This window comes from Peromyscus eremicus, chromosome X (genome assembly GCF_949786415.1).
Source record: "Peromyscus eremicus chromosome X, PerEre_H2_v1, whole genome shotgun sequence".
Classification (NCBI taxonomy): domain Eukaryota; kingdom Metazoa; phylum Chordata; class Mammalia; order Rodentia; family Cricetidae; genus Peromyscus; species Peromyscus eremicus.
This window is the reverse complement of record NC_081439.1, coordinates 129,057,708-129,081,825: the sequence shown is the minus strand read 5'-3', so window position 1 is coordinate 129,081,825 and position 24,118 is coordinate 129,057,708. Positions and strand designations below refer to the sequence as shown.

Genomic DNA, 24,118 nt, shown 5'->3' with positions numbered 1-24,118 from the left:
AAGTTATATAGGGCCCAAAAGAAAGCTTCACAGATTTCTTACAAAGGCTGTCTTCAGCAGTAAATAGAATAATATCAAATGCAGAAGCTAGACAGATAATAATTGAATCTTTGGCTTTTGAGAATGCCAATATAGCATATAAAAGGGTAATCAGGCCATTAAAGGTGAGGTCAGCACCCTTAGAGGATTAAATCAGGGACACAATTAATAGTGAATCTCATGACCATGATGATATATGGATAGGAGAGGTGATTTCAAGAGGTTTGAAGAAAAATAATAATGTCAGATGCTTTAACTGTGGTAAACAAGGTCATCTAAAAAGGGACTGTAAACAGTGCATTCCTAGAAAAAATGTTTCTTCAAGGAACAATGGCAGCAGAATGCACCTCCCTTCTGGATTATGCAGAAGGTGTGGTAAAGGTAAACATTGGACTAAGAAGTATAGATCAATAAGGCAGAGACAAAGTAATCCTTTGTGTTTGCCTTTGGGAAACTCCCTGAGGAGCCTCTTGCAGGCCCCCATGGCAAATTCAGTTCAGTCTTTTCCTGACATCATAGAAGAAACCCCTTCTCATAGCAATTAAATAACCAAATGCCTATTGTAATAAACCATACAGCTTGGGGTGATAAAACAGCTGTAGAAGAGAGAAAAAGAAACTATAAAGTGAACTTTTTGGCAAACTTCTATAAATGAAAAAAGACCAAAATTAAAAATACAAATAAATGACATTCTCTTGGAGGGTGTTGTAGACACAGGTGTGGATGTGACAATAATTGCACCAGAATCTTGGCATCCAACTGGCCTCTTCAGGAGGTAAATGTTCAGCTTTTAGGTATTGGAACATTATCTCAAATGAAACAGAGTGAAAGATGGCTCGATATATTGGACCAGAAGAACAGAGAAGAAAATGAAAGCCATATGTGGCTAATATAGCTATGAATTTATGGGGCCATGATCTATTACAACAGTGGAATACCCAGATTAACATTCCTCCAACCTCAGAAACAAACCATAAACTCACACATGTTTCTGAGGGAAATAATAGGAGGTATTATAAAGAACAGTCACCAGCCATCCAGATTGTACAAGACCAGGGCACAACAGGTGCTGATCTTTCAAAGATACCAACAGCTCTACCTTTAAAATGATTAACAGACAAGCCTGTATGGGTTCAACAAAGGCCTTTAACAACAGAGAAACTGCAGGCTTTAGAAGAGCTGGTATAAGAGCAGTTAAATGCTCAGCATATTGAAGAATCAAGCAGCCCTTGGAATTCTTCTGTATTTGTTATTAAAAATGAAATCTGGTAAATGGAGAATGGTAACAGACCTAAGAGCAATTAACAAAGTAATTCAGCCAATGAGCTTGCTACAATCTGGAATTCCTTTTCCTACTCTGTTACCAAAAGGATGGCCTCTTATTCTTACCGATTTAAAAGACTGTTTCTTTTCAATACCCTTACAAGAAAAGGACAGAGGAAGATTTGCCTTCACAGTGTCTACTTATAATAATTCTCTGTGGGTTAAGAGATATCAATGGAGGGTTCTGCCACAGGAAATGTTAAATAGCCCAACCCTGTGCCAATATTTTATGCAAAAGACTTTGGAAGTAATACATAAACAATTTTGTAAATATATAATTTATCATTACATGGACAATATTTTACTAGCTGATTCAAATGCAGATAATTTAGAAAGAATGTTTGAAGAAGTAAAGAAAATTTTACCTTGTTGGGGATTATAAATTGCTCCTGAAAAGATAAAAAAAGAGATTCTTTTATTTATTTAGGATATAAAATAGATCTATAAATAATTATATTCCAAAATGTGCACATTAGGAGAGATGGATTATGGACTCTTAATGACTTTCAAAGATTATTTGGAGACATTTCCTATCTACAGACTGTTGTTGGGATAAAAAATAATGACCTGAGTAATTTGTTCAAAACCATAGAGGGTTATAGGGACTTAAATAGTCCAAGAGAATTATCAGCTGAAACTGAGAGAGAATTGGCCTTGGTGGAAAAGAAAGTACAGGATGCACATGTTGATTGTGTGGATCCAAAGCTTGATTGCATTTTGGTTATTTTACCCTCTAAGCATTCTCCTACAGGAATTTTATAGGCAAGATATTATATTGGAATAGATATTTCTACCAAATAAACAGAGTGAAAAATTAAAAACTTATGTGGAAAAGATTTCTGACTTGATTTGGAAGGGAAAATTCAGACTTTGTCAATTAGCAGGAATAGACCCAGCAGAAAACGTAGTACCTTTAACTAAGGATGAAATTGACAAATTATGGGCAGAAAGTGAACCTTAGCAAAGAGCTTGCATTATTTTTTTGGGAGAGATTAACAGCAAATATCCCAAAAGTGATAGAATTCAACTTATAAAGAGAGCTGATTGGATCCTGCCTTGTATTGTAAGGGAAACTGCAATATCTGGAGCCCCTACATTTTGTACAGATGTAAACAAACAAGGAAAGGCAGGTTATAAATCAGAAAATTCAAGTAAAGTGGTTCAAAGTCCTTATAATTCAGTTCAAAAATCAGAATTGTATGCTATTCTGATGGTATTATTGGACTTTTCAGAACTTCTCAATATAGTTACTGACTCTCAGTGTGCTGAGAGTTGTCTTACATATTGAGACTGCAGAATTTATTCCTGATGACTCAGAATTACCTTTGTTATTTATTCAGTTACAAGATATAATCAGGAATAGAAAGCATCCCTTATATATAACTCACATCTGATTCCATACGGGTCTGCCAGGACTTCTAGCACAAGGTAATGATGAGACAGATAAACTATTGATAGGAAATGTGCCAGAGGCCTCAGAATTTCATAAAAAAAAGTCATGTCAATAGTAAGGGTTTTAAAAAAGGATTTTTCCTTAACCTGTCAATAAGCCAAGGAAATTGTAAGCAAATGTCCTACTTGTTCTTTTTACAATCAGACTCCACTACCAGCAGGATGAAAACCAAAGGGTACTGAGAAGAATGAAATCTGCCAGATGGATATGTTTCACTTTGCAGAAGTTGGGAAACTGAAATATGTACACAACACCATTGATACCTATTGATTTCAGTGGGCAACTGCTCTGAGTTCTGAAAAAGCTGACTCAGTAATCATGCATTTGCTAGAAGTTATGGTCATCATGGGTATACCTGCACAAATTAAAACTGACAATGCTCCATTATATGTCTCTGTTAAAATGAAACAGTTTTTTGCTTATTACAATATAAAGCATATTACAGGTAAACCTCATAATCCTACAGGCCAAGCAGTCATAGAAGGATCAAACAGAACTCTAAAGGATATACTAAATAAACAGAAAGGGGTAACAAGAAAAACCAGAAATAGATTACATAATGCTCTATTAACTTCGAATTTTCTCAATGCTAATGAGAAAGGAACAGCAGCTGCAGAGAGACATTGGATAATAGAAAAAACCTACAGAATTAAATCCGCCTATATACTTTAAATATGTGCTGACCTCAGAATGGAAACCAGGATATGTGTTACATTGGGGATAAGGTTTTGCTTTTGTTTCTACAGGAGAATATAAGCTGTGGATACCATGAAAATTGATATAGGTTCAGTTTGAACAAGAGAGACCTCTTAATTAGAAGAGGTGATAGTTCATCAACCATTATGACCATCCCATTTAAATTAACTTATACCACTAACAAATGCTTTTCACTTGGTTAGATATAACTTGCCAAAAGGGAACCTCCTCAAAGTTAGGGTTGGGGAAGGGTTTTTGTTTTTGTCTTTCAGGAGAATGAAGGCAAAGGAATCTCAAGAACACTGGACAAATGAGACATCTGAAGATAAAGGACAAATCATTAAGAAAAAATGTCCCCCAAAAAAGAGTAAATTGGCCTACTGGTATATCACATATAAAATTTTATAAGTCTTCCTAAATGTTTGTTTCTGCTCTTCTCTACAGACACTTAACACAAATAGTCTTTATGTAGTCCCTGTTTAATTAAAAATTAAAGCTGGCTTTGGAGTTGGAGCATGGCTCTTTCCTTCTCTAAACCCAAGCATATTTGTTAAAAGGAAAATGCAAAATCTCTGCATCATGTCATAAGAGCCATCTGATATGGGACAGAAGAAAACCAAAATTAAGTGACTATTCTATTGTCACCAGTCTCATAATTCTTTCATTCAATTTTGACTCTTTAAAACTTTTCTTAAGGTTCAAATTTTATATCAAAATTTATGAATTTATATATATATATATATGTAATATCATAATCTTTTGTTATACTAATGGTCATATTGAGTACTAATTAATTCTAGAAAAAAGGCTTCATCTAGCTGCCTGTACATGTTTTCGTGTTTTATCTCTATCAGTTTTCTGCAGGGAATCATGACCAGGCCTAACAGCAAATTTGAAGTCTCCAAAAAGATGATGAGGACCCACAATGATTATTCCACCTGAACAATAATAATACCACTAAGCTCACAAACATCACCCAAAGATCAGCTTTGGACTACAAACTGCTCAGGACAATTTTGAGATGGCTAGCTGAGATGATCCAGCTTTACAGACCACTCTAAAAAGGACTTGAGATAAGCCCGTCCCTTTTGCATTATGCAGAGACTGGACAATAAATGATATAGGTACCATTCTGGAACTTGACAATTAACCCAAAATTTTTCTTTTCAGGATTCCCTAAAGATGTCTTCACCTACAAACAGCAGAATGTAATTTTAAGAACATTACGCCTATATTCCCAAGAGGTAGGGCAGGTGGTTTTTGATCTTTCAGTGGGTTTTGGGTTTGGGGTAGTTGTCATTGTTTAGGAGGGTTTGTTACAAGTTGTTATTGTTAATGGTCAGGAGAGAGGCTAAACAAAGGAGATTAGATTTAAGGTTTTTGTGTGAAAAAAAAGAAAGAAAAGAAAAAAGAGGATATAAATTATTGAATCTACTCTGAAAAAATGATAAAGCAATGATAGAATGAAGGGTAGATTATTGAATCTACTCTGAGAAGAAAAAAGAGAGAATATAGACATGATATAGATAAAAAGGTAGATTATTGAATCTACTTTAAAAAGACAACTACTAGTTTTAAATACTTTACATTGGATTGGATTTTTATATATTTTATACAAGTTATATATATATATATTGAGAATGATATTGTTAGAAAATGCTGTACATATATTTATAACCTTGTTCAAGATATTGTACCTATACAGTTCATTTAACAATGTAATGCAATTTGCTGATCCTTGCATGTTATTACCACTAACTGTTAGGATATAAAGAAATGAAAGTTAGTAGTTAGACATTACAATCGAACTCATAGTCATATTAGGTAAGTTTTCAAAGTCAATCAGAGATATATTTTAGACAGGTCATCTTCAAACACTTCAGAGATCTACAGAATATGGCATTTAGGCCCTCGCAGCTCTCCTCACCTGCCGGTGTCTTGGCGACTGTGCTCGGCTCATGCGGCTCTCCCGAGGGCGGCTGGGCCGTGGCGCGGCTCGGAGGCCGCGAGTTCGAGTACCTCATGAAGAAGTGTTCGGTGACCATCGGGCGCAACTCGTTGCAGGGCTCGGTAGATGTGAGCATGGGTCATTCTAGCTTCATCTCGCGGCGCCACCTGGAGATCTTCACGCCCCTGGGCGGCGGCCATAGCGCTGCCAGCCCAGAACCCATGCAGTCGGGGCCAGACGCGGGCAGCGACTTCTACCTGTGCTGTCTCGGCAAGAACGGCGTGCGTGTTTGTGGACAGGGTGTTCCAGTGGCGCAGGCTGCGGCTGCCCGCGCGTAAGGTCGCTCTGGATCCCCAGTTGCAGAAGCACAGGACAGCTTTGTGCTCTATTGGAAATATTCCTGGAGAGGATTCTGTAGTGCACTTTCAGGTTCCCGAGCACAAATATCAAGATCACATTCACAGCCCTGTCCAGTGAGAAGAGAGAGAAGCAAGAAGCCCCAGAGTCGCCCGTGAAGCCTGTGCAGCCCCACATCTCACCCCTGACCATCAACATTCCAGACACTATGACCCACCTCATCAGCCCCCTTCCCTCTCCCACGGGAACCATCAGTGCTGCAAACTCCTGCCCATCCAGTCCCTGGGGAGCAGGATCTTCAGGGTACAAAATGGGCCGTGTGATAGATACCATCTGACCTCAATTTAATGGCTGACAATTCACAGCCAGAAAATGATAAGGAAGCTTCAGGTGGAGACAGCCCAAAGGATGACTCAAAGCCACCTTACTCCTATGCACAGTTGATAGTACAAGCAATTGCAATGGCTCCTGATAAGCAGCTCACCCTCAATGGAATTTATACACACATCACCAAAAACTATCCATACTATAGGACTGCAGACAAGGGCTGGTAAAATTCAATTCGCCACAATCTCTCTCTGAACCGTTATTTCATTGAAGTGCCACGTTCCCAGGAAGAACCAGGCAAAGGCTCCTTCTGGAGGATACCAGAGCAAGCTGGTAGAGCAGGCTTTTAGGAAGAGATGGCCTAGGGGCGTGCCTTGCTTTAGAAGCCCCCTGGGACCTCTCTCCTCTAGGAGTGCCCCAGCCTCTCCCAACCATGCGGGAGTGTTGTCTGCTCACTCCAGTGGCACCCAGACCCCTGAGAGCCTGTCGAGGGAGGGCTCCCCTGCCCCTTTGGAGCCTGAGCCTGGCGCCTCACAGCCCAAACTTGCTGTCATCCAGGAGGCGCGGTTTGCCCAGTGTTCACCAGGGTCACCTCTCTCCAGTCAGCCTGTCCTAATCACCATCCAGCGGCAGCTGCCCCCAGCCATTAAGCCCATCACCTACACTGTTGCAGCCTCAGTGACCACACCCACCTCCCAGCCGCCTGTTGTGCAGACGGTCCATGTTGTCCACCAGATACCAGCAGTGTCAGTGACCAGTGTGGCTGGTCTGGCCCCAGCAAACACATACACAGTTGCTGGACAAGCTGTGGTCACTCAGGCTGCGGTGCTGGCTCCTCCTAAGGCAGAACCACAAGAGAATGGCGACCACAGAGAAGTCAAAGTGAAAGTAGAGCCTGTCCCTGCAATTAGCCCAGGCACACTAGGCGCTGCTAGCCAAATCATCCAGACATCATAGGGTACCCCTGTTCAGACAGTGACCACAGTACAACAGGTGCCTTTATGTCAGCACCAGCTTCCAATAAAAACTGTAACGCAAAATGGAACTCATGTGGTACCAATGCCTAAAGCAGTGCACAGCCAGGTGAACAACGCAGTGGCGAGTCCTCTCCATATGTTGGCAACCCATGCATCAGCATCGGCATCCCTTCCACAAAGCGCCAGAATGGTGACCAGGCAGAACAGCCAGAGCTCAAGCGAATTAAAGCAGAAGATGGCGAGAGCATTGTCATTGCCCTAAATGTGGATGCACCACCAGCAGCTATGAGAGAAAAGGGGATCCAGAACTAGCTGCTGGGAGACCTTTTCTTCAGATATCAACTTTGTGCCAAAAGGAGATGCTGCCTCTTACTGAAGCAGGGAGCACATTCTCAGTGGGTAAAGGGCCCTGCGGTTGGACTTCACCTCTTAGCACTGAAAACATGAACCCAGGTGGCCTTAAAACTCCTTAATTTAAAGACAAGTTACACTTGAACAGACCCACAACAGCAACCCTGGTTCCAGAGGTGGTGTCTCCTACAGAGCACTCGCTGGGCTGTCATCTGTGGGCTCAGCTTTTACTACAAGCAAGAACTCCAGGTCATGAAGGACTGAGTCTCTTTTGCGGATGCAGCACATGCTGCATGTGGATCTCTCTGACTTTCCTTTAGGGGACAGAGCCACAGCCATTGGCTGCCCTCATAGGACCTGATGGCTGCGGCTGAGAGACAAGACAGTATTTTGTTGTCTACATATGGAATTAGAATACTTGGAGATGTCCTTTCTTTACTAAATAATGGTTTTTTTGGACATTTCATATCACTCCATTTCTACTCTGGAAATTTGAGATTCATTTGGGGGAAAGAACGTCATTCTATTTGTTTCTGTGGTTTGTTTTCAGCCCATGGGATGGTTTGCTCTAGTCTGTCCTGCCTGTGTTTGGGTGGCACTCCCTAAGGATACCTACTTGCCCATTTCCGTTCAGAGCAGTTACCTGATGAATTGACCTACCCTGTGCCATTGTAGAGGGTGGGTGGACTGAGGCTGCATGGACCCATGAGGCCAGGGGGCATGGGGCAAGGGACCCCGGGAGCCTTCTAGCCTTCAGGCTGCACATAACTCTTGTGGATTTTGTTGTCTGTTTCTTTATGTTGACTTTGTCTGCGGCGTAATTTCCCACTCCAGTAAAATGAGTCTTGCTGTAGATATTGTTCTGTATAAATAAAACACTGATTGGCCAGTGGCCAGGCAGGAAGTATAGGTGGGACAAGGAGAGAGGAGAATTCTGGGAAGTGGAAGGCTGAGTCAGAGACACTGCCAGCCGCCGCCATGACAAGTAGCATGTGAAGATGCTGGTAAGCCACGAGCCACATGGCAAGGTATAGATTTATAGAAATGGATTAATTTAAGCTGTAAGAACAGTTAGCAAGAAGCCTGCCATGGCCATACAGTTTGTAAGCAATATAAGTCTCTGTGTTTACTTGGTTGGGTCTGAGCGGCTGTGGGACTGGCGGGTGAGAGAGATTTGTCCTGACTGTGGGCCAGGCAGGAAAACTCTAGCTACACAGTCTCCTACATATTGTGTATGCTTAAAGCAACAGACCCCTCCCTCCCTCCCTCCCTTGGGAAACAGATCCAGGCTTTTTTCACACCTTTTTAGACCAAGGTCATAGATCTCTCCCAGAACCTGGGGAGTCTTAGGGGTCAGCTCTGGCTTCTGGCATCTGACTGGTTATCTGCATGGCACACTCACAGCAAGAGCTGTTGGAGAGATGTTGCCAGTTAACTTGAGGGTCTTAGAAGTAAGACCCAGTGGCCAAGTATCAAGCATCCAGGCCATTTTCTGATTCTTAAGAGGTTTCTCTGGCTTTTCAGAATGAAGTACCACACTAAGTCTGACTTATGTCATATAAGTAAAATTTAAGAGGGAAGGGTGAGGAAAGGTGGGAGGCCAGCAGCCTAGCCCACACTCAGGATCACTGCTCATCTTTCCAGAGCATTCTGGACTTAGAGCTGAGCAGCAGGCAGAGGGTGTTAGTCTCATTGTGAGGCTTTTTTAAATATCATCATAACGTTATTTAGTTAAATGTAGTTATTTTGGTATTTAATTTTTTTAAGAGAGGTGGGGGAACCCTGTGTTTTCCTGGTAGAATGAAATGGCTCAGAATGGTATATTTAGGCAATTTAAAACATTATTTACATAAAGACCAAATATGACAAGTCTGTTCTAAGTATTGCTTCACCCACAGTATAGAGCCGTCACAATGTTACTGCGGATGATGCGTGTTGACGTTAATGGAGTTAACAAGCTGGATTTATATAACTCAGCCACTTAAACAATAAAGGTGAGACATCACGTGAGTGAGCATGTGAGTGAGAACATGTGTGTTCCCACAGCAGTCTGCCTTTGGACTGCAGCCTGGGGGACTGGAGCCCCTCCAAGTGGCAGTCTGCCTCCTCTACCATTTTACAGGTAACCTTGGAATGTGTATTTCTTAAAGGTTTGCAGTTTGCAAAGTAGTTTGGGTTGTATTGTGCCCAGCATGTGGGTCCAGACAATGGGCCTCAGTTAATGTGGTGCTATAGCAGGAGGCCACCCTAGTGAGGTGGGCTCAGGCACCACCAACTGAACATACTGTGTGTCTGGAGACATCTGTGTGTAGCATGCTTGACCAGGACTTGGGTAGATGTTCCCTATGTGAGTGAAGTCTGCAGACTCATTACCTCTGAGCTCCAAAGAGACCTTAGGAGTCTGCAGGGGTTTCTTTTGGGGGATCATAGAAAAGTTTTGAAGATGGAAGGAGGATTTTTTTCTTTCTTTAAGGCCACATTCTCAGCCTCAAGTGAGTGAAGTGTTCCTATGCAGCCGCAGGCATGCACTCATCTTTACCCCTTGCTGCTGTATCAGCCATGCTGCTGCTTTGGTATATAGGAATGTAAAGCTGTCAAGGAGAGGGCAGAAGCTAAGCTGTAGATTAACACAGTACTGAACCCAGGTTTTCTTCCCAGTGTTCAAGGCACTGTTTTATTTTATGTTCATCTGAGTTCCCAGAAGCCCCTCCACACACCAGGGCTGGGCTCATGTGCTTTACCCCCCAACAGATGTCTGATGTGGGGACATAAGACCCTGATACCACAAGTATCTTGCCGCAGTTCCCAGGACCACTGTGCCACCTCAGTGTTGAATGCTTAAGGAGTCTCTCTTTGACCTTTACCAAACGTCTGAGCTCCCTCAGGGACTAGATAACTTCAGTAGCTTTGGCTTGAACCACACAGAACACAAAGGGAATCTTACCTGTCTCCTGAGTACAGTGCATTCCAGAAAGTGTGTGGCATACTTTGTATAGATGGATTCTCCACACTGCAGAACGTGTTCACAGATAGCAGCAAGTCTCCATAAATAGCCCACCTCACTTCCTTGTCCTCAGCTGGGGGTGGGGGCTTGTCACAGAGTAGCTGGAGTAGTTCAGAAGGGGTTGGGGAGTGTCAGGACTTGGGTTTTCTACACTATGTGACACAAGGAGAGAAGTGACAATCGTGAAGTCCAGGCATCTGCTGTTACTAGAGTAAGCAGAGTGGTGATCTGTGTGCAAAGATTTGAAATTTTTAAAAAGTACCAAGTTCCTGAAATTCAATAAAATATTTTTTATTAATTTTAATTGAAAAAAAGAATATGGCATTTAAGTTGGGAAAGTTTTCTTCTATGATTTTATTGAATATATTTTCTGTGCTTTTGAGTTGGTATTCTTCTCCTTCCTCTATCCCTATTATTCTTAGGTTTGGTCTTTTCATGGTGTCCCAGAGTTCTTGGACATTTTGTGTTATGACTTTTTAGGCTTTGGTATTTTCTTTGACTGACGAATCCATTTCCTCTATTGTATCCTCTACACCAGAGATTCTCTATTGCATCTCTTATATTCTGTTGTTTATGCTTGCATCTGTGTTTTCTGTTTGTTTACTCAGATTTTCTATTTCCAGCATTCCCTCTTTTTGTATCTTCTTCATTGTTTCTATTTCCCTTTTGAGGTCTTGAACAGTTTCCCTCACCTGTTTAATTGCTTTTTCATAGTTTTCTTTAAGGGATTTATTGCTTTCTTCCAATTTATTTGTCTTTTCCCCTATTTCTTCCAATTTTTTGTTTGTCTTTTTCTCAATTTCTTTATTGATTTCTTCCACTTTTTTTTATCTTTTCCTCCATTTCATTTTTCATTTTTTCTTGAAAGACCTCTAGCATCTTCATGATGCTATTCTTAATGTCACTTTCTTCTGCTTCTACTACCTTGTGATGCTCAGGTCTTGCTGTTGGAGGAGGGCTAGGTTCTGGTGACACTGTATTGCTCTTTATGTTGTTGTATGTACTTCTGCCTTGATGTCTGCCCATCTCCTCCTCTAATGGGTATAAGAGGTGCCTGTGTCTGAGTGAGTTGCTGTTGGTCCACTCTTTGCTTGCTGTGTCTGTGTCTCAGGGGGCCCTTCTGGGTCTAATGTTAGCTCTTGGTCTAATTGGAGCAGGCAGACTCTGTGTCTCAGGGAGCTGCTCTAGGGTCAACATAAGCTAGTTGATTCTGTGAGTCACAGATGCTTTCTTGGTCTTCTCAGGACTCTTGGTCCAGTCAGAGCTGACTGATTCTGTGTTTCAGGAAGCCGCTCTTGGTCCAATGAGAGGTGCCAGATTCTACTTCTCAGAAAGCCACTCTTGGTCTAATGAGGGCTGGCAGATTCCCTGTCTGTTGAGATTACTCTTAGTCCAATGACAGCCTGCTGTGGGATGGTCTGTATGTCAAGTGTGTTGCTGATTGGTCAATAAATAAATCACTAATTGGCCAGTGGCCAGGCAGGAAGTATAGGCAGGACAAGGAGGAGAATAAAGCTGGGAAATGGAAGGTTGAGTGAGAGAGACACTGCCAGCCGCCATGATGAGAAACAGCATGTGAAGCTGCCGGTAAGCCAGAAGCCACATGGCAGGGTATAGATTAATGGAAATAGATTAATTTAAGCTGTAAGAACAGTTAGCAAGAAGCCTGCCATGGCCATACAGTTTGTAACCAATATAAGTCTCTGTGTTTACTTGGTTGTGTGGCTGTGGGACTGGCAGGTGATAGAGATTTGTCCTGATTGTGGGCCAGGCAGGAAAACTCTAGCTAAAACAGCCCTTTGTCCAATGAGAGCTCTCTCTCTCTAGGCCCAATGAGAGCTCTCTAGGTCTGAATAGTGCTGGGGGTTGGTTTCCAAGCCTCAGGAAGTAGCTGGGGTCTTGGGTGGATGGGAATGGGGGCAGGGCATGTAGATTGCAGGGTTTGCTGCTCAGGGGTCTTGGTAAACAGGCAACTGGGGCCAAGTTGGGTGGGTGTTCCTGGGCAAGAGATGGGGCCCAGAAATGGTTCCTAGGGGCGAGCGTCACTGGGTATGAACACAGTCACTAACCTCTAGGTCTGGATAGAGCTGGGGGTTGGTTTCCAAGCCTCAGGAAGTGGCTGGGGGCAGGGTGTGTGGATTGCAGGGTCTTCTGCTCAGGGGTCTTGGTGAACAGGGAGGCTTCCCGCAGGAGCCCTGCCTGCTGGCCGGCAACTGGGGCTGAGTTGGGCTAAGATAAAGAACAACAATGACAGCTTATGTTGGAGAGGATGTGGAGCAAGGGGAATACTCCTCCACTGTTGGTGGGAATGCAAACTTGTATAGCCACTTTGGAAATCAATATGGCACTTTCTTAGAAAATTGGGAATCAACCTCCCTCAAGACCCGGCTATACCACTCTTGGGCATATACCCAAGGAATGCTCAATCATACCACAAGGACACATGCTCAACTATGTTCATAGCATCATTATTTGTAATAGTCAGAACCTAGAAACAACCTAGATGCCCTTCAACTGAAGAATGGATAAAGAAAATGTGGTACATATACACAATGGAATACTACTCAGCAGAGAAAAACAATGACATCATGAGGTTTGCAGGCAAATGGATGGATCTAGAAAAAAAATCACTCTGAGTGAGGTAACCCAGACTCAGAAAGACAAACATGGTATGTACTCACTCATAAGTGGATACTAGTTGTAAAACAAAGGATGATTAGACTGCTACTCACAACTCCAGGGAGGCTACCTAGTAAAGAGGACCCTGAGAAAGACACAGGGATTGCCCAAGGACAGAGAAATGGATGAGATCTACATGAGCAAACTGGGGAGGGGATAATGGAGGGCAAGGGTCAGGGGAAAGAGAGCTTAGGGGAGCGGGAGGTACCAGCTGGATCAGGAGCAGAGTGAGAGAATGGGGAGGGAGATACCATGATGAATGAAGACCCCAGGGGAATAGGAAGAAGAAGAGTGCTAGAGAGGTCCCCAGAAATCCACAAAGATACCTCCACTGTAGACTACTGGCAATGGTTGAAAGAGTGCCTGAGCTGACCTGCTCTGGTGATCGGATGGCTGAACACCCAGGCTGACATGATAGAACTCTCACCCAGTGTCTGATGGAAGTGAATGCAGAGATCCACGGCCGAGCCTCAGGTGAAGCTCTAGGAGCCCAACTGGCAAGAGAGAGGAGGGATTGTATGAGTAAGAGATATTGAGATCGTGATTAGAAAAAGCACAGGGACAAATAGCCAAACTAGTGGAAACTCATGAACTGTGAACCAATGGCTGAGGAGCGCCCATGGAATTGGACCAGGCCCTCTGGATAAGTGGGACAGTTGATTAGCTTGAACTGTTTGGGAGGCCCCCAGGCAGTGGAGCTGAGACCTGTCCTTTGTGCATGGGCTGGCATTTTGGAGCCTGGGGCCTATGCTGGGACACTTTGCTCAGCCTTGTAGTAGGGAGGAGGGGACTGGACCTGCCTTGGCTGAGTCTACCAGGCTGGGCTGACTCCCGAGGGAAGACTTTGCCTTGGAGGAGGTGGGAATAGGGGATGGATTGGGGGGGAGAGCTGGGAGGTGGGAGGAGGGAGGATGGGGGAATCTGTGGCTGATATGTGAAAGTAAGTTAATTATAATATATATATATATATATATATATATATGGCATTTAAGATGTTTTAATAACATAGATTTTTTTTCTTTTTTTATGACTATGAGACATGTCTGCTCCTGGCAGCACCAATCTAATTCAGAGAAAATTATGGGCATTGAAGAAAGTCCATATGGACTTTACTTTCACTGTGTCAAATTTAGCCACTGGGCAAGAAAATGCCCTAGGCATCGACTGTTGAGAGTATGCTGTCCAAAATGGACAAGCAGGTCACAAAACAAAGGCCAGCCAATCCTTGCCAAGACAAGCTAGGAAGGCTCTTAAAAAATCCTGCTTCACAAATGTGCTTGTCAGATATGCTAAGCCTGTAGGCTAAAGATGATGCCCCAACATTGCAGAGAAACATCAGGTGACTGTCCAGGAGGCTGGCTCTTTCTGTTATAACTCACATTTTTTTTGGAAGTTGCTTGTTTGCACTTCTTGTTTTACTAGGTCATATTATTTCCTTCTCAGGTCTCTGAGGGAGTTGAAGATTGGATAGTTATAGTTACAGTTTTCCTCATTAATAATTTTAGAAAAGAAACTCACTAAGAGGTGTAAAGTGTATAAGTTTGAAAAACATCATAAGATAGTTTTCAGTTGGTAATGTAAGTTAGGATAGAAAGTGAATTAGATACATTTTGGACTCATCAAAATAGGAGAGATAATGGAATATTTTCTCTTAATTTGTCAAATGCAAATGGACTAGACATTGTTGATGTATTTATTGCTTGTATATATTACATATAGTTATTATACTTATTTATATAGTTTTTCTTATATTAGTTATATATTTTTTTAATTTTTGACACAAAAAATGGGAAATGTGGTGATCTTTTCTTTGTGCACCCCAATAAAGCTTGTCTGAGGATCAGAGGAAAAAGCCAGCCACTATAATAAATGTAGAAGTCAGACAATTATAGCACATGCCTTTAATCCTAGCATTCGGGAGGCAGAGTTCCATCAGATCTCTGTGAGTTCAAGGCCACAATGGGGGAACAGAGCCAGGCATGGTGACACACACCTTTAATCCCAGCACTAACCATAATGGTCTGGAGGTTTGTACAGACAGACAGGAATTGATAGAGCTGGGCAGGAAGAGGAAGTGAAGTAGCTTGGAGGAGAGAAGAAATGAGATGGCAGAACAGAAAGGCATATAGGCATGGGTATGCAGGAAGACTGGTCTATTTGGAGACTGAGGTGTCGGTGAGGTGAGGTTGTGTGGTGTCATTTTATTTGTATGTTAATAAATAAAGTTTGCCTGGAGATCAGAGGTCATAGCCAGCCATAAACAGAAGTCAGGCAGTGGTAGCACATGCCCTTAATCTGACCACATGGCAGCCAAACCATGGTGACACACACCTTTAATCCCAGTACCAACCATAGAGACTTGGAGGTCTGTATAGACAGGCAGTGACAAGGAAGTGATGTGGCTGGTCTTAGAGCCAATGAGAAGGCAAACAGGAAGACAATAAAAGGACAGGTTAGACAGGAAGAAGCTCTCTCTTTGGAAGCTATGGCGAGGTGGTAAGATAAGGTTAGTCGGTGGCTATTTCTCTGATCTCTTTGGCTATTACCCCTGAGTTTGGTTCTGTGTTTCTTATTTAATAAGACTGTTTAGAAATTCATCTACAAGGTTGTCTGTGGCTTGTCCTATTTTTCTAATCTCACAGATTTTTACTCCAATATCTGGCCCAGGTTTTTTATTAATAAGACCATTTAGCAATTTTTCTTACATAAATGTCGAGTCAACAGGATGGAGAGGTGTATGGACACCTTCTGGGCATCTATGGTTGGACCAACCAGGCCAACATTGATATCTCAGCCAAGTAATTTCAAAGACAAATTTACTTCCTTAGTAAAAATGCCTATTTTACCCTTATAAAAAAAACCTGTCAGTAGTCATTCTCCTTTAGGGTCTTACTATTTCTAGCAACCTTCTCTTGGAGTCTGTCCTGCTATAAAGGAACCCTAATTGCTTTCTTTTTATAATGATACTTATTTTAAAATATTTTATTTTATTTTATTTTATACTTTTAAATTTTTCATGCAATATATTTTGATCATATTCTTTCCCCTCTTCAACTCCTCCTAGATCCCTTCCATTCACCTAACTTGTTCTTTTCTCTACCTTGAAAACAAAAAACAATAAAAGGCAGGGGCAGGTGGATCTCGGTGAGTTTGAGGCCAACCTAGTTTCCAAAGTGAGTTCTGGGACAGCCAGCGCTACACAGAGAAACCCTGCATCAAGAAACCAAACCCAACCAAACATACAAAAAAACTCACACACAAATGCAGTCCATTTTGTGTTGGCAAATTATTCCTGCGCATGAAGATTGACTGACCTGCAGTGTGATTGATAATATCCAGTGTCACTCCATTGAAGAAAACTGATTTTCTTTCTCCCAGAAGCTATCAATTGAAAATGGCTTCTTGATTAGGTGTATGACTGTTTATTCCTCACCTTCTTGCTTGGGATTTTGTCTCATTTGAACTTAACCAAGTCCTATGTGTGCTGTCCTAGTCTCTGTGAGTTCATCTGTGGATCAGTCCTGCTATGTCTGCAAAATGCTGTTTCTTTAAAACCATCTAAAATCTTTCTGCAGCCTCTTCTACATACATGCCCAAACCTTGAGTAGAAGGGTATGATAAAGACATCTAATTCAAGACTGAGCAGTCCAAAGACTCATTGTTCAGTTGTGGGTCTCTGTGTTAATTCTCATCTCCTTCAGGAATAATCTTCTCTGATGACAGCTGAGCAATGCCATGATCTATGGGTATATAAATGTGTCATTAGGAGTAATTTTATGATTGTTCTTTTGGCAGAATAATGGTAGTAAGTTTTCCCCTAGGTTCATGACTAGTCTCAGGTACTTGGCCTCATTAATAGTGTCAGTTGTGGGTTCTCTCTCATAAAGTAGGCCTTGAATCCAACTCCCCCCCAAAAAAGTGGTTGGTTACTCCCATAATATTTGTTCCATTATTACACCACTGAGTATATCTTGTAGGCAGGTTGCTATTGTAGCTTGCAGGGTTCATAGCTGGGTGAGACTGACAATTACTTTTCTTCTCCAGAACCATGTATACTACCTTCCAGAACTATGAATGCCAGCATTAGTTGGTAGGAGTTAAACTTCTTAGACACACTCTTCATGGTTTAAAAACCTCATTTGTTTTTTGTTTGTTTGTTTGTTTGTTTGTTTGTTTTGAGACAAAGGACCAGGAGCCACTGACTCCATGAGGGTTGTAAACACTCAGAACACTAGTCTTTGGCTTAAGCCCACATGAGACAAGTAAATGTCCATCATTTTTAAGGATTCCAACTTCCAATCCCCATTTCAGTTTGGCACATTGGCTGAGAAAAGGAATACAAAAGGGCTAAATACATAGACCACATATCCATTTCTTTCCTGCTTTAATTTTTTACCTTATTTTCCACTTCTCTGCTAAGTTTTCACCCTCATTTTGCTTTCCAACTGCTGCACCATAAACAAACAAGCTAAAGAAAAAGGGAACATTTGTATACCAACTCCTTCTGGGTCTTTTTAGATATTTTTGTTTTCTGTGTGCTTGTATTTCTTGAAGGCTAAATTCAGTGACATGTTACAAAATGAATTAGATTTGTTTGAATAGTTTTTAAGCTGAAAATTTTCAGTTTTGGCTCAATTTGATATGGGAAGAAACCCCACAGTATTTAGATTACAAACAAATACTGATGCTTCATTCATAAGCACTTTAAATTCCTGTGTTAGAGGCTTGTCTCCTAGACTGTGCGCTGTGGTACCAATACACCTTTGTCCATTGTGCATTGTATGACGTATGTACTTGCAAAAATACTTTTTTAAAATATTTTTTTATTAAGAGATTTTCTATTCATTTTACATACCAACTACAGATTCCCCTGTCCTTCCCTCCTCCCACCCCGCAGCCTTCCCCCGCAACCTACCCCCCATTTCCACCTCCTCCAAGGCAAAGTCTTCCATGGGGAGTCAGCAGAGCCTGTTACATTCAGTTGAAGCAGGTCCAAGCCCCTCCTTCCTGCATCAAGGTTGTGCAAAGTGTCTCATCATAGGCACTAGGTTCCAAAAAGCTGGCTCATGCACCAAGGACAGGTCCCGATCCCACTGCCTGGGGACCCCCTATACAGTTCAAGCTAAACAACTGTCTCGCTTATCCAGAGGGCCTAGTCCAGTACCATGGGGGCTACTCAGCTATTTGTCCACAGTTCATGTGTTTCCTCTAGTTTGGCTAGTTGTCTCTGTACTTTTTCCAGGCATAGTCTTGATATCCCTTGCTCATAGAATCCCTCCTCTCTCTCATTGTTTAGACTCCTGAAGCTCTGCCTAGGACATTGTTTTTAAAGTGGTTATAATTTTATCTTTTAGTTATCTTACACACTGTGGTAATTTGGATCCCATTTATACATTAATAAAACACTAGATGCTTACAGAACTGAAACTTCACATTGTCTGTGACTAGTTTGTGAAAGTGGAGCAGGAAAACCTAGCAGATTGGATGAATATTATGTTATTCTTAGGATTTGAATCCCTTTAGATAACCTCTTTAAAACATCTACTAAGATCTTTTGTAAGAGAGATCAGGAGGACATTAAGGAAAAGGACAAAGAAATCAAGAGGGAAATTACAGTCCGTGTAGACACACTATGGTAAGTTAATATGGGTCCAAGTCCTGAGGACAAAAGGAAAACTTTTGCCTCTTTTAGCTGTGGGCAGAGAGGCCACCTGAAATGAGATGCCCCAAAGAGAAAAAAAAATCCTCTAATCATGTTGCAGCTTTTGGGAAGATACTGAAGATCCAAATATTGTTATTATCAAAGGCCTCTAAATGCTGAGGCCCTCCTTATGGTCCAAAAATAGAACAAATGAACTGAAAGGGCCTAAGGCATGCCCTTAATGTCCATATCTTGGATAGTCATCTCTAGACACAAGCTTGACACAATTTTTGAAGGAAAACCTGTGGAGTTCTTCCTAGATAGCAGTCCTTATTTCTAATCTTGGCTTCCCCTCCACTACACACCCCAAATTACCATAAAGTGGGATATCTGGAAAGTCCCTAGCCACAAATTTTTCTCAGCTATTATACTGTTGTAAGTAGGAGAACTTTACTTCACCCATTCCCTTAGTCATGCCTGATAGCTCATCTTTCCATACAGTTTGAAAATTTAAACTATCAGAGGCTGGGCTTTCAAAACCAAGCATTTTTTTTTTTCTGGTAGCTTTGCCTTAAGAGGAATGATCACTTTAAGGGAAGAAATGACTGCTTTCTATCTGTTGTTGATCAATGTTCCTTCCGTATCTAAAAGTGTAGTGACAGGAATTGGTTAATCCTCTTCCTGCCCCACTGGTTTTCTTGTTTACAAAAGAGTATTCAGTGTTCAAAGTCATTGATATCTTAGTTAATTCTTGCTGTAATGTACATTTTCTAACTCTCAGATATGTGAGGTCATGATAGGGGGATGAGTATAGAAGAGCCTTTTTATTTTTTTAGTTATTTATTTTATAAATTTTTAAATTAATACTTTATGAGTGTTTTCCCTGCATGAGTATCTGTGCACCACAAGCATGCTTGAAGGTCAGAAAAGGGTTCAGATCCCCTAGAATTGGAGTTATGGGTTGTGAGCCACCATGTGACACTGGGAACTAAAAGCAGGCCTAAACCACTGTACTATCTTTCCAACCTCTAAAAGAGCCTTTAAAAACATCTAAGCCACAAAAAGTAAAGTTGTTTTTGTTTCTACATCTCATGATATTAAGAAAGGAAATGAAGTAAAAAAGAAACAGTAAGATATACAGAGAGATATTAAGAAGGATGTAAGTATGAGAATATGTTTTGGTTATAAAGAATTAAAAAGAAGACAGAATATTTTAGGTAAGGAAGGATTTTTATATGGCAAAGTAATATTTTGTCCTAAGAATGAAAAAGGAAAGATGAGAACACAAACCAGAAAGGCTTAAGTACATCATAGAAGGTCAGATAAGTCCTACAAGATTTTTGAAAGATGAAACTTAAAGACAATATATGTATGATAACCAAAGTTTATTAAAATTTCTAAGGTTATTTTGATCTTCTCAGAGTGATATTTACAACAACTGGATTTATAAAGAATTATGTTTAAGCAAGATAATTGTATTTCGCTATTTGGGAAACTGACTCTTAACAAAATTGGGATTTATTCAAAAGTGTTTTGTTTGCATGGTTTGCTTGTTTCTTTGTCTGGTAAATGTTGCACAAAAAGTAAAAACTATAAGACTGATAAAACTGTTCTTAGCATTCAACTATCAAATCTTGGAGTCCAAGGCCAATGAGGATATGGGGCTAAAAGGACAGCCAATATTTCAGTGTCTGTCCCTAGGTGAGCCAGGCCCTAGGAGATGATGTGACACTTCTCAAAAGGTCCTATAGCTCTCCAGTAAGACACTGTCTTCTTGATGACAGAGGTTGTACTATAATCAATGAGCATTTTACAAAGAGGAGGATCCACACAGAGGATGCTTTAGAGAAAAGCCACATGATTGGAAAGCTACAGACCAATTCCAGTAGATGGCAGAACTGATTGAAAGAAATTCAAATAGTACTTAAGAATTAACTCCTAAAAAACTTCAAGTAGTCTTAACAGTAAAAATTTAAATTGTTAAGTTTTTGGCACCTTACCTGGTCTTAAACATCCCATAGGAAAGGATAGAGAAAGACTAAAATGATCAGTAAAATACAGAACAAAATGATTTAGATGAGACTTCTAAAAGGGGACAACTGAAGGCTGGAGAGATGACTTAGTAGCTACAAGTTAGACTTTTCTTACAGAGGACCAGAGTTCCATTCCTGCCACACAGTGGTGATTTACAACCTTCTGTAACTCTAGTTATAGAGGATCTGACACCTCTAGCCTCTACAAGCCTCTGCATTCATGTGCACATACCCACACACAGACACACACACGTATACAATAAAATAGTTTATATATATATATATATATATATATGCATATATAATAAAACTACTAGTATGTTTTTTAAGTAATCTAAAGGATCACATCCCTCTCCCCAGGCACTAAGTCATTATGTGATGTTATATAGGCAACCATTTTTCACTAATGATTTTCTTTTTGGTGGGGAAAATGCTATGCAGACAGGGGACATCATGGGTTTGGCTCAGTTTTAACAAACATTGCAGCACTGATATATGACCCAAGGCTGACACAGGTCAACTATTGTTCCATCCTGGAGATGAGGGGCTGGTCAACAACTGCTTACTGGTGCTGCTCTGGCAAGTTCTATCTTCGTTTGGAGAAATGAGCCAAAGACACTGGGTGTATATAACTTTAAACATCTGTTTTCTATCTACTTGCTTACATAGACAGGGGATTTTTCTTTTATATGTAAACTAAAATCTTATCTCTGTTTACCCTCTAACTGGACAAGAACTTGTACCTGATTATTTAACCACTGTTGTTGATATTGCTCCTAACATTCTCCCTGCCAGCATGTCTAACAAGTCATATTAGACACAAGAGATCAGTCGCACTGATACACTTTTTGCTGGCTTAGGTATAGCAGCTGGAGCCAAAACTGGAATGGTTGGAGGACTAAAAATATCTTACATATTACCAGATGCTGAATCAAGACCTCTATGAAAGTTTAGACGAGATGCCTCAAGGCAGAGATATGGCTCACAAACTTCAGGCTTCCAGTATCCAAAAATAAGAGGTCAGAGTCTTGCGATCATGAGGTAACTGGCTCAATTCACAATTATGGATCCTGTGGCTGGTCTCCTCCTTAGTCCACTAACATTCTTTTCCTATCCTAACCTGAGACATTCTTCATCAAATTCATCTCTTTTCATATAGAAGCCACCAAACTCCAAGTGGTGTGACAAGTGGAACCATGGATGCTGTATTGAGGTATCCTATATAGGCATGCTGGAGGGGTTCTCTAACTGCCACAAGCTTGAATTAGAACATGCATTGCCCATTTTGTTTAGCAGCAATTACCATTATCTCTTTAGAGGGTAGAATAATGATACTAAGATAAAGAAACTTGTCAGGCAGTTAGGCAGGGATCTCTGTCCTGGCTAGATGCTGGGGGTGTCTGGTTTTGTCCTGACTAGAAGCCGGAAATGCTTTGGCCAGAGGAAACAGTCTGTCCTTAGTTGGTTTTTTGTTGCTCTTGTTCTTGTTAGTAAGTGTTTTTGTTATACTTTGTTTTGTTTTACGTTTTGAGATTATAATTTAATTATAACATTTCTCCCTTCCCTTTCCTCCCTTCAAACTTTCCCATATACCCTTCCCTACTTTTCTTCAAATTCATGGCCTCTTTTTAAAAAATTATATACATATACATGTATGCATACATGTATATGTATTCCTAAATATAACCTGTTCAATCCATATAATACTACCTGTATGTGTGTTTTCAGGGCTGATTGTTTGGCCTGTTAAGCACACTGCACAACCAATTGCACAACTATTTCTCTCATTTTCTTCATTCTTCAGTTGCCTGTAATTGTTTGTATTTATTTGAAGCCTCATGGACTTTTTCTCCATTCAGCTCACATTTGTGTAGTCATGTTAGTAAGACTTTATGGATATAACTTTTGATACTACTAGGAGACATAATCTCACATCAAACTCCCTGATCTCCTGGATTCTTACATCTCTCTACCCCTTCTTCTGCAATATTCCTGAGTCTTGGGTGTGGTGGTGGCTTATAAATATATCTATTGTGACAGTGTTCCACTGCTCTGCATTTTGATTAGTTGTGGTTTTTTTACAATGGTCTCCATCTGTTTTCAAATAAAAGTTTCCTTGAGGAGGGGATCAGTGGATAGGACAAATGTTTAGATTATTGTTAGGGATTATGCTGGTTTAGTAAAGTGGTTGATGCAAGTTTTCCTCCAAGATCCATGACTTCACTAGCACTGAGTAGTTAGTTAGGTTTCCAGCATCAGGCATAGTCTCCTTCAGAGAGCCATTGGTTACCATCAACCTAGTGTGCCACTACTGAACCATTAAAGTTAATGTGCCATGCTGGTTGTTGATTTGGTTTATAGGCATCATACCTGGGTAGGACTGTTTTATTATCTCCCTATGGAAGCTTGCATGGAGCCTTCTGGTACCATGAAAGCTACTTATCAGGGATGGGTCTTTCATGTCAGTACCAGCTCAGGGGTCTCTGGGCTGTCTCTGAAGTGCATGGTGTTGTTAGCAATATGGAATTACTTTCCATAACTTGGGGGGGATAAACAAAAGGCAACAGCAATAGGCTGTTACATTTTGGGAGTCTGTTGGACAGCCCTGGACAACAACTCAAAAGAGGGCTTCTCATGTCTTTTATTGTTTTTTGTTTGTTTTTTTTTTTAAGGTCGGGGACCATCAGGCCATATGAGAAAGGTTTTGTTTTCTGTTTTCTTCTTCTTTTTTGTTAGTTTGTTTTTTATATTTCTTCTTTTGCACAGTAACCTAATGAGCACAGCTGCCTGAAAGCTATGTGTGGTTAGATAGTTCACTGGTCCTAGAAGATGTGTGCCAGAAACTAGAGTAGTGCATAGACATCTTCTGTGCATCTGTGGTTAGACCAGCTGGCCCAACCAGACCAACACTAACTTCCTCAGTGAAAAAAAAGCCTATTTATCTTACCTCCAATGACCCACAGAGTTACTCTCTACCAGGGACCCTACAGCTGCCAAACATGGCTGGGATCCAGAAAGGATACCTTTGGTCTCTTTCCTCTCCTTCATTCTAGTCTCTCTAGAGTACTCTTAGACCTCCTACTGCTTGCCTGTGTCAGCCCTTCCTACTAGCCCACATTCACCTTCAGACTTACTGTCACCTGTAGACAGAACCAGGATATTCCTAGTTCTCTCTCTGTTGCCTTTCAGGAGCCAGACCTCATCTCCTGCTTAAGAGAACTCCATAGTGAGTTCCTTTCCTTCATCTGGGATAGCCTGGGCCTGAACTCAGAGCTCCATGCAGAACTTCA

At 41.2% G+C, this 24,118-nt stretch overlaps 1 pseudogene; it reads left to right on the top strand.

Moving 5' to 3' along the window:
- Positions 1-5,407: 5,407 nt before the first annotated feature.
- LOC131900224 (forkhead box protein K2-like) lies at positions 5,408-7,456 on the top strand (annotated as a pseudogene).
- Positions 7,457-24,118: the final 16,662 nt, after the last annotated feature.